This window comes from Eubalaena glacialis, chromosome 4 (genome assembly GCF_028564815.1).
Source record: "Eubalaena glacialis isolate mEubGla1 chromosome 4, mEubGla1.1.hap2.+ XY, whole genome shotgun sequence".
NCBI classification, from domain to species: domain Eukaryota; kingdom Metazoa; phylum Chordata; class Mammalia; order Artiodactyla; family Balaenidae; genus Eubalaena; species Eubalaena glacialis.
The window spans coordinates 86,046,473-86,064,780 of NC_083719.1; positions in this window are offsets into that span (position 1 = coordinate 86,046,473).

Consider the following 18,308-nt stretch of genomic DNA (forward strand, 5'->3'; position numbering starts at 1 on the left):
CAGTAGTATATGGGGGAGGATTAATTTATTTCTTGTTGCTTCATTAATAGCCAGTGGTGGAAGTCTGTGTGCATTAGTCTCAATTTACATCCTAAAGTAGATGATTGAAGTATGCAACTCATTAAAATACAAAATGGGTGGTCTTTAGCACTAAAGAAACCATAATCATGAGTCTCTACAGCAGATCTAAATACCACAAGACCACTGCTACACAGATTATTAATTAGCATAAATACTGTTGATTTTATTTTCCATCTTGAAATAACTGGTGTTCATAAAATATATATTTTACAGATATATTTACCTTTGCATGTAATTTTTTCTAGTGGCTGGTAGGCCAACAGCTTAACATTTTGGGTCTCATTCTATGCCTAGTCTTCTTTTCATTACTACATTCTCCAGTGGAACATAAAAGATTTTATACCATTCTTAAACTACAAGTTTTGTCAGTCATGCTGTTGATATATTTTTGCTTATTTCAATGTACCTTTCTTGCAGAGTGCTTAAATGCAGATAGATGGTATGTCATTGACCATATGTAGTATAAACTGTTCTTGTGACTATTTGCCAGTAAATATTTGGTTATGTGGGGGAATCACATATTGGACATATTTGATTATAAGCAAGGAAACACCTCACAAGCACCTCTAAAGGTTGTTTCTTGTAAAAATAAACTGAAAACTATTAATAGCCAAATTGATTAAACAACACCTTTACAATAAATATATATAGATATAACTATCCATCTGATATATATTTTATTTATATACATATACATAATTTAATAATTAGAAATATGATGCCTATATCCCATCACTACAGTTCCCATTTTTCTGGAGATGCATACACATATGTATTTTTAAAATCTCTACAAGTTATTTGATACAGAGCAAGACTGAATATAACAATCTTTTCAAGGACCTAACAAATAACATAATTTGCTTCCTTTTTTTAAATAAAGGAAAGATGAACCAAAAGGATTTTTTAAAGTACTCATCCAGGTATTGTCAAATTTATTTTCTAAGAGATTCTAACCCATTTCCTTTTTTCCTACACAATGCTATCTTTATCCTTAGAATTTATAGATTCATTACTGAGGAAACTGATTAGGTTTAATGCTTGACAGAGTACAATTCTGTTTCTGCATGAATTTAGTTTCCCTTTTGAATACAGTGTTGGTGTCCTAAACTTTTTAACAGTTATTATTTTAAGTGCAGACTAAGAGTAACAGCTAGAACACAGAAAAAAACACTCTAGGTTTTAAATGTCATTTTTGAGATACAATTTTAGTTAATCTTGCTACTTATTCTCAATTTACATAACAAGGATACATGAATTTATATTGTGACCCATTGTCATGTAAATGTATGAAGAGTTCATAAATTTAAATGTTTTTCAGACAACTGTTTGACCTGTTGTAGAAAGTTACTTCTCAGGGGGAAAATATCTACTTCACATTTGATAGCATGACACTTTTTTGCATCTTATTGTCAAACTTTACAAAAGAAAACAGTAGACCATGATGGTGAGAATAGAATGCCAACAAACTGGTAAAACTCTAATTCAAGTTTGAGAAGTGATTTGAATTGGACATGTCATTCAAAGCTCTAGCTTTCTGAAATGTGATTTTAGAAAATAAATTTGCTGAATAAAAATAAACCTAAATTCTAACAAAAGATGCCACAAAACTTTAGTGCTTTTTAAAATTTTAACCTGTTAATTCAGATTCTTAGAAATATACTATCTGCTTGTCAATTTTAAATCAATAGAAAGACTATCATAATATAAAAACTTCATTTTAAATCCTGAAAACATGAAGAATATTCAGAAGGTATTAACAAACAGATGGTCATTCTGGACATTTTAGACAATATTATTGACTGAGACTTTTGCTTCAAGGTTCAGAGAAAAAAATTTAATGGGTTTGAGGATATAAATATCAAAAAGACTGTTGATAAAAATTCAGTTTGGGTGTCTGGATGTGTCTGTTGGTAGTGTCCTTGGGCAGGTGGGATCTGGACATTACCAACAGACATGCCCAGAAACCTAAACTGAGCTGATTGGTGAAGATTGCCTCTACCAAAGCAAACCTGTGAAGTCTGCAAGAGGAACCTAATTACTCAAATGAGCAGATAGGGAATCAAGGATCACAAAGAACCAGGTAAATATGACATCAACAAAGGAAAATAATAAAGCTTTAATAACTCATCCTAAAGAAATGGAGACCTATGAACTTTGTCTTCAGACAAAGAATTCAGAATAATCACCTTAGAGAAGTTCAGTGAACAACAAGAACACAGAGGCGGGCAACTAAACAAAATTAGGGAAAAAAAATGCATGAACAAAACTAGAAGTTCAACATCGCAATAGAAATTATCAAAAAACAAACAAAGAAACATCCTAGAGTTACAAATTACAATAATTGAACTGAAGAATTCAACAGAGACTTTCAAAAGCAGACCCAATTATGCAGAAGAAAGAATCAGGGACCTGGAAGATAGGACATTAGATATTATCCGATCAGAGGATCACAAAGAAAATTAAGAATGAAAAAGAACAAAGAAAGCCTAGGGGACTTATGGGACACAATGAAAAGAAATCAGAAGGAGAAGATAAAGAGACAGAATGTATATTTAAAGCAATAATGGTTGAAAACTTCCCGAACAAAGAGAGAAATAAACATCCAGATCCATGAAACAGGTTGAACTTGAATGGTGCTATACCAAGAAACATTAAAATTAAATTTTCAAAAGTCAAAGACAAAGGAATAATTTTAATAGCAGCAAGATAAAAGAGAAGAGTCATGACATAGGAAGCCGCATAAGACCACTGACAGATTTCTCAACAGAAACTTTTCAAGCAAGAAAAGAATGGTATGACATTTTCAAAATATTAAAAGAAAAAATTGTCACATCTATTCTAGGTAAAACTGTCCTTCAGAAAGGAAGGAGAGATAAAGACTTTCCCAAACAAACAAAGCTGAGGTAGTTCATTACCACTAGACCACCTAACAAGAAATGCAAAAGAGAGTTTTTTTAGTGGAAGTAAAAGGACACTAACTAACATCTTAAAAACATTAAAAGGTAGTGTAAAACTCACTGATAATGGTAAATCAGTCAAAGTTAGATTCTATACTTTGGTGATAGTGGTACATAATTCATTTACAACTCTAAAATTCAAAAAAAAGAATGCATAAAAATAGCCATAGCTACAATAATCTGTTATTGGCTATACAATATAAAAATATGTAAATTGTTAGAGCAACAACCCAAATGTGAGTGGGAGGAGAAGTAAAATGCAAAATTTAGGAATTCTATTAAATTTAAGTTGTTATCAGCTTAAAATATCATGTTATAATTTTAAGATATTTTATATAAGCACCACAGTAACTACAATGGAAAAAACTGTAGCAATTACACAAAAGAACATGGTAAAGAGGTCAAAGTGCACTGATGCCAAAACACATCAAAACATGAAAAAAGACAGCAGGATAAGGGACAAGGAACAGTGGATCTACAAAACAACCAGAAAACAATGAACAAAATGTCAATAGTTAGTCCTTACTTATCAATAATTTCTTTAAATGTAAATAGATTAAATAATGCAATCAACAATATAGAATGCCTGAAGAAATAAAAAAAAAAAAAAGATGCAGCAATACACTGCCTACAGGAGAGTCACTTTAGCCTTAAAGACACAAATAGACCAAGAGTAAAAAAATAGAAAAAGACATTTTAAGTAAGTGGTAACCACAAAAAAAAAAAAAAAAAAAAAAAAAAAGCAGGGGTAGCTATACTCACATCAGGCAATATAGACTTGAATAAAAAATGGTAAAGAGGAAACAAAGTCATTATATGACGATAAAGAGGTCAATTCACCAGGACAACATTATAATTATAAATATTTATGCAGCCAATATTGGAGCACCTAAATTTATAAAGCAAAATTATCATAGCTAAAAGGAAAAATAAACAGCAATATGATAATAGTTGGGGACTTTAATACCCCACTGTCAACAATGGATAGATCGATCCAGACAGGAATATCTATAAGGAAAGAGCAGATATAAACAACACTATAGACCAAAATGACTTAACAGACATACACAGAACATCCTATCTAAGAACAGCAGAATACACATTTTTCTCAAGTGCACAGGCAGCATTTTCTAGGGCAGACTATATGTTACACCACAAAAAAAGAATTGGTAAATTCAAGAAGGCTGAAACTGTAAAAAATGAATAAACAGAAACCTCAATTAAATACAGTTGGAGACCAGAAGGGGGTGCTTCATGCTCTGCAATGAAAGCAGAGCCCAAAAGGAAGAAAACACCTCTTCTCTCCTGGCAAGGACACAGTCAATCAAGAGTCATGAACTCTTTGTTTACTACAGCCCTCCTAACTTCCTTTTCTCCTCTGTAAGTGTTCTCCTTTCCTTGCTGTGCCAGAAATTTGCAAGTGGCTCTCCATGGTAGCAGATCTCGAATTGCAATTCTCTACTGATCCCCCAAAAAACATCTTTGTTGGGAAAATATGTGGCAGTCTATTGTTTAGGTCAACAAAATCATACCAAGTATTTTTGCTGAACACAATGGCATAAAACTAGAAATCAGTAACAGAAAAATTGGAAAATTCATGAATACATGAAAATTAAACAACAGATTCTTGAACAACCAATGGATTGATGAAGAAATTAAAGGGCAAATTAAAATATTCCCTTGAGACAAATGAAAATAGAAATACAACATACAAGAATTTATGGGATGCAGCAAAAAGGTGTTCTAAGAGGGAGGTTCATAGCAAGAAATGCCAACATCAAGCAAGAAAGTGCCAAATAAACAACCAAAATCTATCCTTTAAGGAACTAAAAAAAGAAACTGAGTTAAAAAGCTTGTAAAAATAAATTACTAAAAAGCTTCAGCACAGCCAAATAAACCAATAAATGAAAGGACAACCTACGAAATAGGAAAAAATATTTGCAAACCTTGTATCTGTTAAATGTTTAATATTCAAAATATATAAAGAACTCATACAACTTAATGGCACAAAAAACCCAGATAATCCAATTAAATAATATGAAAAAATTTGAACACACATTTTTACAAAGAAAATATACAAATGGCCAACAAGTGCATAAAAATATGCTCAGCACCACTAGCCATTAGGGAAATGCAAATTAAAACCACAATGAGTTATCACGTCATGCTTCTTAGAATGGTCAACATCAGAAAGACCCAAAAGCTAATACTGGTATGGATATGGAGAAAAGGGAACCCTTGTGCACTGCTGGTGGGCTTGTAAATTGATACAGCCACAATGGGACACAATATGGAGGTACTTCAAAAAACTAAAAATAGAATTACCATATGATTCAGCAATTCCTCTTCTGGGGATTTTTCTGAACAAAAACACTAATCCAGAATGATATATGTACCCTCATGTTCACTGTAGCATTATTTAAAATAGCCAAGATATGGAAAAAACCTCGCTGTACATTGATGGATGAATGCATAAAAGTGGTATACACACACACACACATATATACATACACACACACACATATATATACATATACATATACACACACACACACATACAAAGGAATATTATTTAGCCATAAAAACCTAGGAAATCCTACCATTTGTTAGAACATGGATGAACCATGAAAGCATTATGCTAAGAGAAATATGTCAGAGAAGAACAAATACTGTATGATCTTACTTTTATGTGGAATCTAAAAACAAAAACCACCCACCAAACTCATAGAAAAAGAAAGCAGATTTGTGGTTACTATAGGTGGGGGTTGGAGGGAGAGGGGAATTGGAAGAAGGTGGTCAAAATGTAGAAACTTCCAGTTATAAGTACTAGGGATGTAATGTAAAATATGATCACTATAATTAACACTGTTGTATGATATATCATAGAGTTGTTAAGAGTATAGATCCCAACAGCTCTCATTTTCAGGAGAATATTTTTAAAATTCTATCTATAGGAGATAATGGATGTTAACTAAAACTATTGTGGTAATTATTGCACAATATATGTAAATTAATCCATCATGTTGTACACCTTAAACTTATACAGTGATACATATCAATTATTTCTCAATAAACCTGGAAAAAAAAGAAATTCAGGGAGACATTAAGCCATAAATCCTGTTTTGTGTTATTAAAAGTATAGATGAAGAGTTTAAAAATAATTAAATACATTTGAAGATTTTAAGAATTTCAAAATCTGAGTAAAACTGAGATTTCATCAAAATTTGGTACCTCTTTAAAATGAGAAACATGTGCCCTGAAATTATTTTTATTGTTTTATAAATTTATATTTTATTATACATGCACAAAAATGCACAAATCATAATTGTACAGATTGGTATACTTCATCAGCTGAATATATTCAGACAACCAACAACAGAGTGAGAAACAAACATTACACCTGGAACCCAGAAGCCTCACATTCCCTTGCAGTCACAATCAAATTTCAAGACAGGATTCTAATAACCCAAACTAGATTTGCCTGCTTTTATATATAAATGGCATGATAGAATAGTTATCTGGGGAACTAATGAACATCATTGTATTTGTGAGCTTTATCCATATTTCTGTGTATAGTAGTAGAGTATTCATTTGCCATAGCTTTTCTCATTTTAATTGACTATACTAAAAATGAGTGAAAAAAGTTTTCTTAAAATTAGGACTCATACCGGAAGTAAATAATCTAAAGCAACTGTGAACACAAAAATCTTATTGCTACCACTAAACAACTAAGAAATAGTTCCTGTAAACTGTAAGATTTTGAGAGGAATTTTTAAAAAATCTCAATACAAAATTGTGCCTGTTCAGAAGACAGTCTTTAATAATATCATTTTAATAACAACTAAATGTCTTATTTAAAAATTACTTGCTTTTAAAAAAATGAAAAAACCTACTGAATGGGAGAAAATATTTGCATATTATATAATAAGGGGTCAATATCCAAAATATATGAACAGCTCATACAACTCGACATCAAAAAAAAAAAACCTGATTAAAAAATGGGCAGAAGACCTGAATACACATTTTTCCAAAGAAGACATACAGATGGCCAACAGGCACGTGTAACAATGCTCAACATTGTTAATCATCAGAGAAATGCAAATTAAAACCATAATGACATATCACCTCACACCTGTCAGAATGACTCTCCTCAAAAAGACTACGAAAAACAAATGTTGGTGAGGATGTGGAGGAATAGGGGATGCTCACATCTTGTTTTTGGGAATGTAAATTGGTGCAGCCATTATGGAAAATACTATGGAGGTTTCTCAAAAACTAAAAATAGAGGTACCATATGACCTAGCAATTCCACTCCTGGGTATTTATCCATTAAACTCCAAAAACACTAATTTGAGAAGATACATGCACCCTAATGTTCATAGCAGCATTATTTACAATAGCCAAGATATAAAAACTACCTAAGTGTCCATCAACAGATAAATCTATAAAAATATATATATACACACACACACATATATATATATATGATGAAATACTACTTAGCCATGAGGAAGAGTGACATTTTGCAATTTGTAACAACGTGGATGACTTAAAGGGTATTATGCTTAGTGAAGTAAGACAGACAGAGAAGGACAAATACTGTATGGTATCACTTATATGTGGAATCTAAAAAATAAAATACACTAGTGAATATAAAAACAACAATAAAAAAAACCAGACTCACAGATATTGAGAACAAATTAGTAGTTACCAGTAGAGAGGGGGAGAAGGAAGGGAGCAAAATAGGGGTAGGGAATTAAGAGGTACAAACTACTACGTGTAAAATAATTAAGTTACTAAGATATGTAATACAACACAAGGAATAAAGTCAATATTTTATAATAACTATAAGAGGAATATAACCTTTAAAAATTGTGAATCACTATACTGTACACCTGAAACTAATATAATATTGTACATTAACAATACCTCAGCTTAAAAAAAATGAAAGAAAATAAATAGTAGCTTCCACCTTAAGAAAACATTGGATCAAATAAACTTAATAAATGTATACAGAACATTCCATCCAATAGCAAGAGAATATACCTTCTTCTCAAGTGCATATTGAATATTTTCCATGATATTGTAGATCATATAATAGGCCAAAAACCAAGTCTTAATAAATTTAAGAACACTAAAATTATATCAAGCATTTTTTCCAACCACAATAGTATGAAACAAGAAATCATTTATTTACAAGAACAAAACTGGAAAATTCACAAGTATGTGGAGATTAAACAACATGCTACTGAACACCCTATGGGTCAAAGAATAAACAAAAGAGAAATAAAAAAGTGCCTTGAGACAAATGAAAATAGAAATACAACCTATCAAAACTTATGGGATGCAGCAAGAGGAGTTTGAAGAGGAAAGGTCTTAATGATAAATATGTACATCAAGAAACAAGATTTAAAATAAACAACCTAACTTTACACATCTGGGTACTAAAAAAGAAGAACAAATGAAGTCCAAAGTTAGTAGAAGGAAGTAAATAACAAAGATCCCGGGGGAATAAGTGAAATTCCAACTAAAATGTCCATAGAAAAGATCAATGAATCAAAGAGCTGGTTCTTTAAAAAAAATAAAGAAAATTGACAAAACTTTAGCTAGACCCACAAAGAAAAAAGAGAGGAAAAGCAGAAATCAAGAGGAGGTGTCACAACTGATATTATAGAAATACAAAGAAATTTAAGAGACTACTATGAAACATTTATCTGTCAACAAATTAGACAATCTAGAAACAATGGATAAATTCCTAGAAACATACTACCTACCAAGACTTGAAAAAATAGAGCAAGAAGAAATAGAATATATGAGCCAAGTACTTACTAGTAAATAGACTGAGTAATCAAATCCTCCTAATAACAACAAAAAAGTCTAGGATCAGACAGCTTTACTGATGAATTCTACCAAATATTTAAAGAAGAATTAATACCAATCCTTCTTAAGCTCTTCCAAAAAAAAATAGAAGATGAGGAAACACTTTCAAACTTAATTTACAAAGAGAGCATTCCTCTGACACTAAAACCAGCCATAATGCCACAAGAAAAGAAAATTACAGGCCAATATTCTTGATGCAAAAATTGATGCTGGTCTATTGGGAACATACTTCAACATAGGAAGGCCATATATGACAAGTCCAAATCCAACATCATATTCCATGTTGAAAAGCAGACAACTTTTCCTCCAAGATCAGAAACAAGATAAGGAGGCCCACTCACAGCACTTTTACTCAGCATAGTATTGGCAGTCTTATTTAGAGCAATTATTCAAGAATAAGAAATAGAAGTCTTCCAAATTGGAAAGGGAGAAGTGCAACTCTTTACTATTATCAGATGACATGATATTCTATCTAGAAAACCCTAAGATTCCACCAAAAAAAACTATTAGAACAAGTAAATTCAGTACACTTGCAAGAATAAAAAATCAATATACAAAAATCTGCTGCATTTCTCTACAGTAATAATAAACAATAAGAGAGATGAATGAAACAATCCCATTCACAATAGCATGAAAAATAAAGTATCTCTGAATAAATTTAAGCAAGGAGGTAAAAGACTTGTACACTGAAAACTTTAAGACATTGATGAAAGAAACTGAAGAGGACACAAATAAATGGAAACATATTCCAAGCTCCTGGATTGGAAGACTTAATATTGTTAAAATGTCCATGCTACCTAAAGCAATCTACAGCTTTAATGTAATCCCTATCAAAATTCTGCTGGCATTTTTCACAGAAATAGAAAAATCATAAAATTTTATAGAACCACAAAAGACCTCAAATTGCCAAAGCAATTTTGAGAAAGAAGAACAAAACTAGAGACATCATGCTCCCTGACTTCAAAGTATATACAAATCTACAGTAATCAAAACAGCATGGTATTGAAATAAAAACAGACACATAGATCAATGGAACAGAATAGAATCCCAGAAAAAAACCCACATATATATGTTCCATTAATTTATGACAATGGAGCTAAGAATATACAATGTGGAAAGGGCAGTCATTTCAAAAAATGGTGTTGGGGAAACTGCAGAGTCACATGCAAAAGAATGAAACTGGAACACTGTCTTATATCACACACAAATATTAAGTCAAAACTAGTTAAAGACTTGAATGTAAGACCTGAAACCATAAAACACCTAGAAGAAAACTAGGTGGAAAGCTCCTTGACAATGGTCTCCACAATAATTTTTTGGATTTGACACCAAGAGCAAAAGCAACAACAACAAAATCAAACAAGTTGGACTACATCAAACTAAAAAGCTTCTGCAGAACAAAGGAAACCATCTACAAATAAGAAGGCAACCTACTGAATGGGAGAAAATATTTACAAATCACATTTCTGATAAAGGGTTAATATTCAAAATATACCAAGAACTTATACAACTCAATAAAACAAAAACAATCTGATTTAAAAATGGGTACAGGATCTGAGTAGACATTTTTTCCAAAGAAGACATACAGATGGTAAGCAGGTACTTGTAAAGGTGCTCAACATAACTACTCATCAGGAAAATTCAAATCAAAACCATAAGATACCACTTCACAACTGTTAGAACGGCTGTTAACAAAAAAACAAACAAAAAAAGTGTTGGTGAGGATGTGGAAAGAAAGGAAACCTTGTGCACTGCTGGTGGGAATTCAGACACACAGGTGCTCACACTAAGAACAGGGGATTGGGAGTTGTCAAGCACTCAGGACCATGGTAGTACCCATGTGGCTGTACATTTACTGTTAGCACTATATGAAGAGATTCTTTGCATAAAAAAGATCTAGAGTGACAATACTTTGACCATTAAAATGCAATTCTCTTCCTTTGCACCTCTAAGTTTGTAAGTTAGTGTGAAGAATCTGTTAGGTCAGAGCAATTTCTTTATAGCCTCTATTCTTCTGAAAGTAGATCTAAAAACATATCCTTTTGAAAATTTTGAACATATAGGGCTATGTAGATACAGAACATGCAGTAATGACTCACTATTTTCTTTTCATTGATGAGAATGTTTTGGTATTCAAAGAGTTTTTCAAATATATGCTATACACTCTGTAAGGAAATTATTCTCCTCTCAAAATGACCATTAACAATAGATTTTTGAGTGCTCAAAATTATCTAGACACTGTATTAATTGCACCTTTCCCATATATCAGACTCCTGTAAAATATCAGTGGATTACAGCTCAAAGAACTATAAGGCTCATAACCTATTTAAGAAGTAAACCCTAGGGAAACCCAAAGACAACAGGGGAGATAAAAACAAGGACACAATAGAAAATATTAGCCTTTGACACTTATAGCTATAAATATGAGTGATGTCAAGGCATGGGGGGGAGGAAATCATTGTACAATCCATGTTATTGGCTCCTTTTATTTTAGTCAGTGACCCTGGGATGTGGGAATATGTATATACTAAAATTGACAAAGATTTTAATCCTTTCATTCTACTCCATTCTTTACCTACTCCATTCCACTCTTCCACTTGAGCTGTGATTATTGAAACCAAGAGATAATAAAATATTCTAGCAAATTAAAAAAAAATATTTGTCTCTTGGGACTTTAATTCATGTGGCTAATAATGCAGTACAACAGTGATTGAGAGTTTGAGTCCCATAGTCACATATTTCTGCTTTTAAATCTTGACTCTACTACTTATTAATAGCATGACCTTCAGCAAGTTTTCTTATCTATTAAATGAGGATAATGGTTGTAATAACATTAATAATAACTTCAGAGTTTTTGTAGCAATTAACTCACTAAAACAACTAATGCAAGATCAGTGGTTGCCAGGGGTTCAGGGAGAGGGAGGGAGAAATGAATACGTAGAGCACAGGTGATATTTAGGTAATGAAACTATTCTATATGATATACTATAATAATATATATACACAACATTTTGCATTTGTTCAAGACCTGTGCAACACAAGGACTGGACCCTAAAGTAAACTATGGACTTTAATAAGGCAAACTATGTATGGAGGGGTTCTATATATGGGAACTCTATTTTCTGTCCAATTTTTCTATAAACCTAAAATTTCTCCAAAAATATAGTTTATTTGTTTAAAAAATGAATTTTGAGTGTAGATTCCTATGGGGGCAATATTTATATGAGAAGATAGAGGTTGGGATAAGGTTATTGTATTATCCCACCTATTGATAAGAAATATCACCTAACTCAGAAGTTTCATAGTTTTCTCTCATTTTTCTCTTGTGGTAGTTCATTCTGAACTTTAACTTGGTATAATTATAGAAATGTTTGGGTAAAAAAAATTTTAAGAAGCATTTTAGATGAAGACTGTGATCTTAACACATTCATTAAAATTAATGAAGAAATCTCCAAGCCAAGATGGTTTCCAGGGAGAATTCTACAAACACTTAAGGAATAATTTCTACTAATTCTACTCTATCTCTTACAGAAAACTGAGGAGAGAATAGTTCCCAATTCATTTTGTGAAGCTAGTATTACCCTGTTACCTAAACCAGACAAAGACAGTACAACAATAGAAAACTACAGGTCAATCTCTCTCATGAATATAGACACAAATATCCTTAACAAAATAATAGCATAGAGACTCCAGCAATATCTATAAAGAACTGTATACTATGACCAACTGAGGTACATTCCAGGGACTTAAAGCTACTTTAATAATTGAAAAATCAATATATTTCATCATATTAAAAGTCTATAAATAAAAACCACATGATCATACGAATTGATAAAGATCATTTCATAAATTCAATACCAATTTGTGATTAAACTCTCAGAAAAATAGAAGGAAACATCCCCAATTTGATAAGTAACATCTATAAAATATATACAGCTATAATCATAACTAATGATGAGAGACTAAATGCTTTACCTATGAGATTAGAACCATGGCAAATATGTCTGCTCTCACCATTGCTATCATACACATACCAATTGCATTTCTATATACTAACAATGAATACAAAGACATTAAAATGAAAATTACAATAATATTTACATTCCAAAAAATGTAATTCTTGGGTGCAAATCAAAGAACCGTGTATAGCACTACTATGCTGAAAACTATAAAACAGTGGTGAAAGAAATCAAAGTAGTCCTAAATAAATGAGTGACATAACATATTCATGCCTTAGACAATTTAACATAGTAAAGACATCATTTCTTTTCAAATTGATTTAAGGTAATTTTAATGTAATTTAAGGTAATTTTAATCAAAATCCCCCAAATATTTTTTATAACTAGATGAGATTATTCTGAAATTTATATGGAAAGACACAAGCCCTAGAATAGCTAAAACAGTTCTGAAGAAGAATAAAGAAGGAGCGATCACTCTACTTAATTTCAAGACGTAAGATATACATCACTCATTAAGATTATGTGATATTATGAAGGAATAGAAACATAGAACAACAGAACAGTGGACCCAGAATTAAACCCACACAGATATGACCAACTATTATTTGACAAAGGTACAAACATAATTCAATAGAGGAGGCTAATATTTTTTCAAAAAATGATACTGAAGCGACTGGATATCCATAAGCAAAAATACAAACCCCAATGTAAACCTCACAGCCTATTCAAAAATTAACTGAAAATGGAAAAAGATTTAAATGTAAAACTGTGAAACTTTTAGAAGATAATACAGGCAAAAATCTTCTGGAACTAGAGCATGGTGAATAATTCTTACACATGATACCAAAAGCACAATCCATAAAATAACAAATTGATAAACTAAACATCATGATGGAAACTTTTTTCTCTCTGAAATACGCTATTAAGAGACAAGCTACAGACTGGGAAAAAAGATTTGCCAACTAAATGACAAAGGACTCGTTTTATATATATATATATATATATATATATATATATATATATATATATATATATAAAATATTAGAAAAACAATTAGAAAATTGGCAAAATGCAGGAAGAGACATTTCACTGAAGAGGATATATTAGTAGAAAATAAGCATGTGAAAATAGGTTTGACATCTCTAGTCATTAGGGAAATACAAATTAAGACCATGATGATATATCACTATGCACCCATTAGAAGAGCTGAAATTAAAAAAAAAAAAAAAAAAGTAGTGACAATACCAAATATTGGCAATGGTGTAAAGAAGAGGGATCCCTCATAGATTGTGGTAAGTGGTGAATATGTTTAATGATACAGCCACTTTGGAAAACAGTTTGGCAATACCTTTAAAAACTAAAAGGACACTTACCATAAATGCCAGCTATTGCAATCGTAGACTAGAGAAGTGATGGCTTATGTCCACACAGGAATATTTACTTGATTGTTTATAACAGTTTGATTTGTAATAGCCCCAAACTGGAAGCAATCAAAATATCTCTCAATAGGCTAATGGTTAACAGTTGTACATCCATACCATGGAACACTACTCAACAATGAAAAGGATGAACCATTGCTACACATAACAGCTTGGGTGAACATCAACAGCATTTTTCTGAGTGAAAAAAAAAAAAAAATCTCAAGTTTGCATACTATACGTTTCTATTTATATAACATTCCCAAATGACATAATTATAGAGGTGGAAGACAGATTAATAATGATTGCCAGGAGTTAGGTATATGGAAAAGTTGGTGTGACACTATAGGTAGAACTCTGTGATCATGGACGAGTGTTGTATTTTGATTGCAATGGTGTTACAGGAAGCTATGCATTGTAATAAAAGACATGTAACCCACATTCTATCAATTTCACTTTTCTGGTTCCAATATTGCACTCTAAATATGTATGATGTAACTTTGGGGGAAATTGGGTAAAGAGTTCAAGGGAACCTCTTTGTACTATCTTTGCAACTTCCAGTGTAAGTATATCTATGATTTCAAAATATAAGATTTTGTAAAATAGTACTCAAAACATAACCATGATACATTGTACAGTTGACTCTCAAAAACACGGGTTTGAATAGCCAGGATTCACTAATACACAGATTTTCTTTTTTTAATAGACACATACTACTGGATGAATAATCCATGGTTGGTTGAATCTGCAAACGTAAAACACAGATAGGAAGGGCCGACTGTAAAGTTATAGGTGAATTTTCAACTGCCTGATGTTGTTTCAGGGTCAACTACAATACTCATATGTATTTGCAAGAGTATTACATTTAATAACAATTTACCTCACTAGTTTCATATCCTGACATACCAAAATTAAAGTCAATATGTTAAGTCCAAAATTAATGAATGAGAAGGTAGCAGTAGAGGTGCTTAGTATTTCATGACATGTAGAAGTGTAAATCTCATTGAAAATAACTAAATTACCAAAATGGTGTTTCTGAGGATAGGTATAGGAGAAAATGCAGAGGACAGGAACAAAAAAAACAACTGATTCTTAACAAATTAAATTGTTCATTATTTAATATTTAAAAAATGAGTGTGTTAATCTTTTTAAAAAGGAAAAGGAAAAAGAAAAGAGAAAGTAAGGACACGCCTAGCATAAGTAATTGGAAAAAGTGAACAAGTTTCCTGGATTTAAAAGAGAAATACCTATATAAAAGGCAAATACAAAATCATAATTTAAAACAACTTTCAGCTGGTGGCTTCTTTCATTAGTGTTTACTTTGAACATTTATGTATATATTACACTTATTCTTGCATTTTCTTATACATCTTCAATCTGCAATCAAATCAATTCTCAGTGTATATTTTGACCTTGCAAGTCAAAATAATAATTACTCGTTTTAAATGACTTACTTCTCAGTAGCTCTGGGTTCTGAAGAAAGGTTCTTGGGGTCTCTATCATGTTTTACCTTTGTTGTTTTTGTTTTGTTTTGTTTTTTGTTTGTTCTTCCTCACAATGAGGATGTTGATCATTTGGAAGTGAATAGGGCTGTCTCTTTAGGTACACAGGAATAGTGAAAAGGAGAGGATTAATGGATTAATACTAAAGTATCAATAGTCTCAATATCTCATATTATTGAAAGGTTATGATACTTGTTTTTCATACAGCCATATCATCCTGGCCTGATGTCTTAGATTTGTCTGTTTAAATATTATTTACTTAAAATACATTTATTGATTTCTTTATATATATATACATGCATAAACTATCTTAGGCACTGAGGACCCAGGAGTAATAAAGTAGTCACATTTCATTGGCACATGCCACATGCCAAAATGGAATAATCAGAAATAATCTCCAAAACAACCATGTGAAATGTAAATGAGTTACATGGATATTTAAGATAACATTATCTCTATAAAAAAAAGTTGTTATTACTAAATTATTCATGGAAATATTTTCTCAGATTAATTTTAAATTGCTTTGAGTGAGACAATATGTATGCCAATATATTTCTACATTCTACAAAGATGTTCTAATTATACAATGGGTACAACAAGGACCAGAAATTAACCCAGAGCTCACCCAGCAGATGATTTTTTATTTACAGAGTGACTATTTATTTATTCTCCTCTTAATATCTCTAAGTCCCTCATTAATTCTCCTTAAGCTTCCAGTTTGAAGCGGAGTTGCAATACCCTAAGTTCATCTCCACTAAGAGTTTAATATAGTATACTATGCCCCAAGGCTATATTCTAGGACTATTAAGCACATTATTTCAATATTGTTAAAGCACATAATGAACTGTTAAACACTAATCAAATATTTAAATAAATGTATTTCACTGGATGATGGTATTGCTAAGAACTTTGTTTAGTTTGTGAATCCATTGATTAAATCCACTAATTATTTTAATTGAGCTATTTGATGGCTTCTTTACTCACAAAGTATTTGTTAAAAAACATTTGGGAACCATAAAATAATTTTCTACTACTTTAAATGCAATCTCCTCAGATAAAAATGTTTTCTGATTATAAAGTTTAAAACTTCAGAAGTACAGGCATTTGTATTGACAATTTGTATATTTTGTGAAATATGTAAGACTTAAAAAACAACATGCTCTAAAATATTCAGTTATAGTCCTTACACATATTGGTTTTTAGAAAAAGCAAAAATTATTACATTTTGATTGCAATAGCCACAACTCTAGCTGCTGGATGAAAAAGAAATGTTATGTACATTTTTACCTGGCCTCTGGAAAGTTGTACTGATATATATTGAATTCTTTATAATAAAGGATTAGAGAAAAAGAAGTAGGTACCCCCAAAAAACTGACTTTTATGTTTAGTGTTGAATTAAGGAATTGAGTACATAACTGATTTGTTAACTAGTTCCTTAAAATATTATTTTTTAAATCCATTTTACATATATTTCTTAAGGATTTCAATTGTTCTAGGCACTGGGATAGATCTTAAGAATAAAGACCTTTATCTTCCACTCCAGATTTCAATGAGAGAAACGTGAACTGTTTTTCATTCTCTTTTGCTTATCATGCAAAATATATTTATAGTTATTACATTTTAAAATTATTATGTGAGGAATAATAAGATTTCCCTCTGAGAATTATACTTGAGAGAAAGGAGCATGAAACACATGAAATTAATCATCTCAATAAAACATTTTTTGTATTTATTTTTTATATATTTATTTTTCCTTCATGTAAGGAGTATGAATATTTGGCATTATGTCACAATGTGAAATGCTTGCTGTCTCTACTAAATTCTAAATGATTTCTGATCTCTAAACTTGGTAGCAACATTATTTAAATTTACAAATGAAAAATATGAAATCTTATTAATAAAATGTTATATCTGATGATAACATGATATATTTTATATACATTATATATATAATATATATCTTAGGTTTCAGCAAGTTTTTGATACTTGAAATTTTTTCAAGGATTGCTACTTCTTTTAGTGTCTTAACTGTAAAATTGGGGTGATTATTTTCATCACTGAATGGAAATATTTTTGTTTTTAATACATTTAAAATTTTAAAATCAAACATGAATTATTCTCTTTGAAGACATTATACTAAGAATTTGGACAGATCTTCGAGACAAAATAAATAATACAAATGCCAGAGAATTGACAAGAAGAAAGTATAAGCTCATATAAATATACATAAGTGAATAAGATAAATCTCAGGATGAGTGAAAAAAGAATTAGCAGGATTCAATAGACTAAGTGATGTTCATCAGCAAAATCTCCCAAATAAAGAGAGTAATGGAGTTCAGTGCTGGATCAGATATTGAGGGGTGTATATTAAGTGGTATTATTTTAAATTAGATATAATTTCACAAAATATATGTTAAAAATATATTCTAGTCTTTCTTCACAGGAACCTTGGAACTAATGTAGAAATTCAGGCATCAGTCTCCTAATTGAATCCAACAATTAATATCTTTT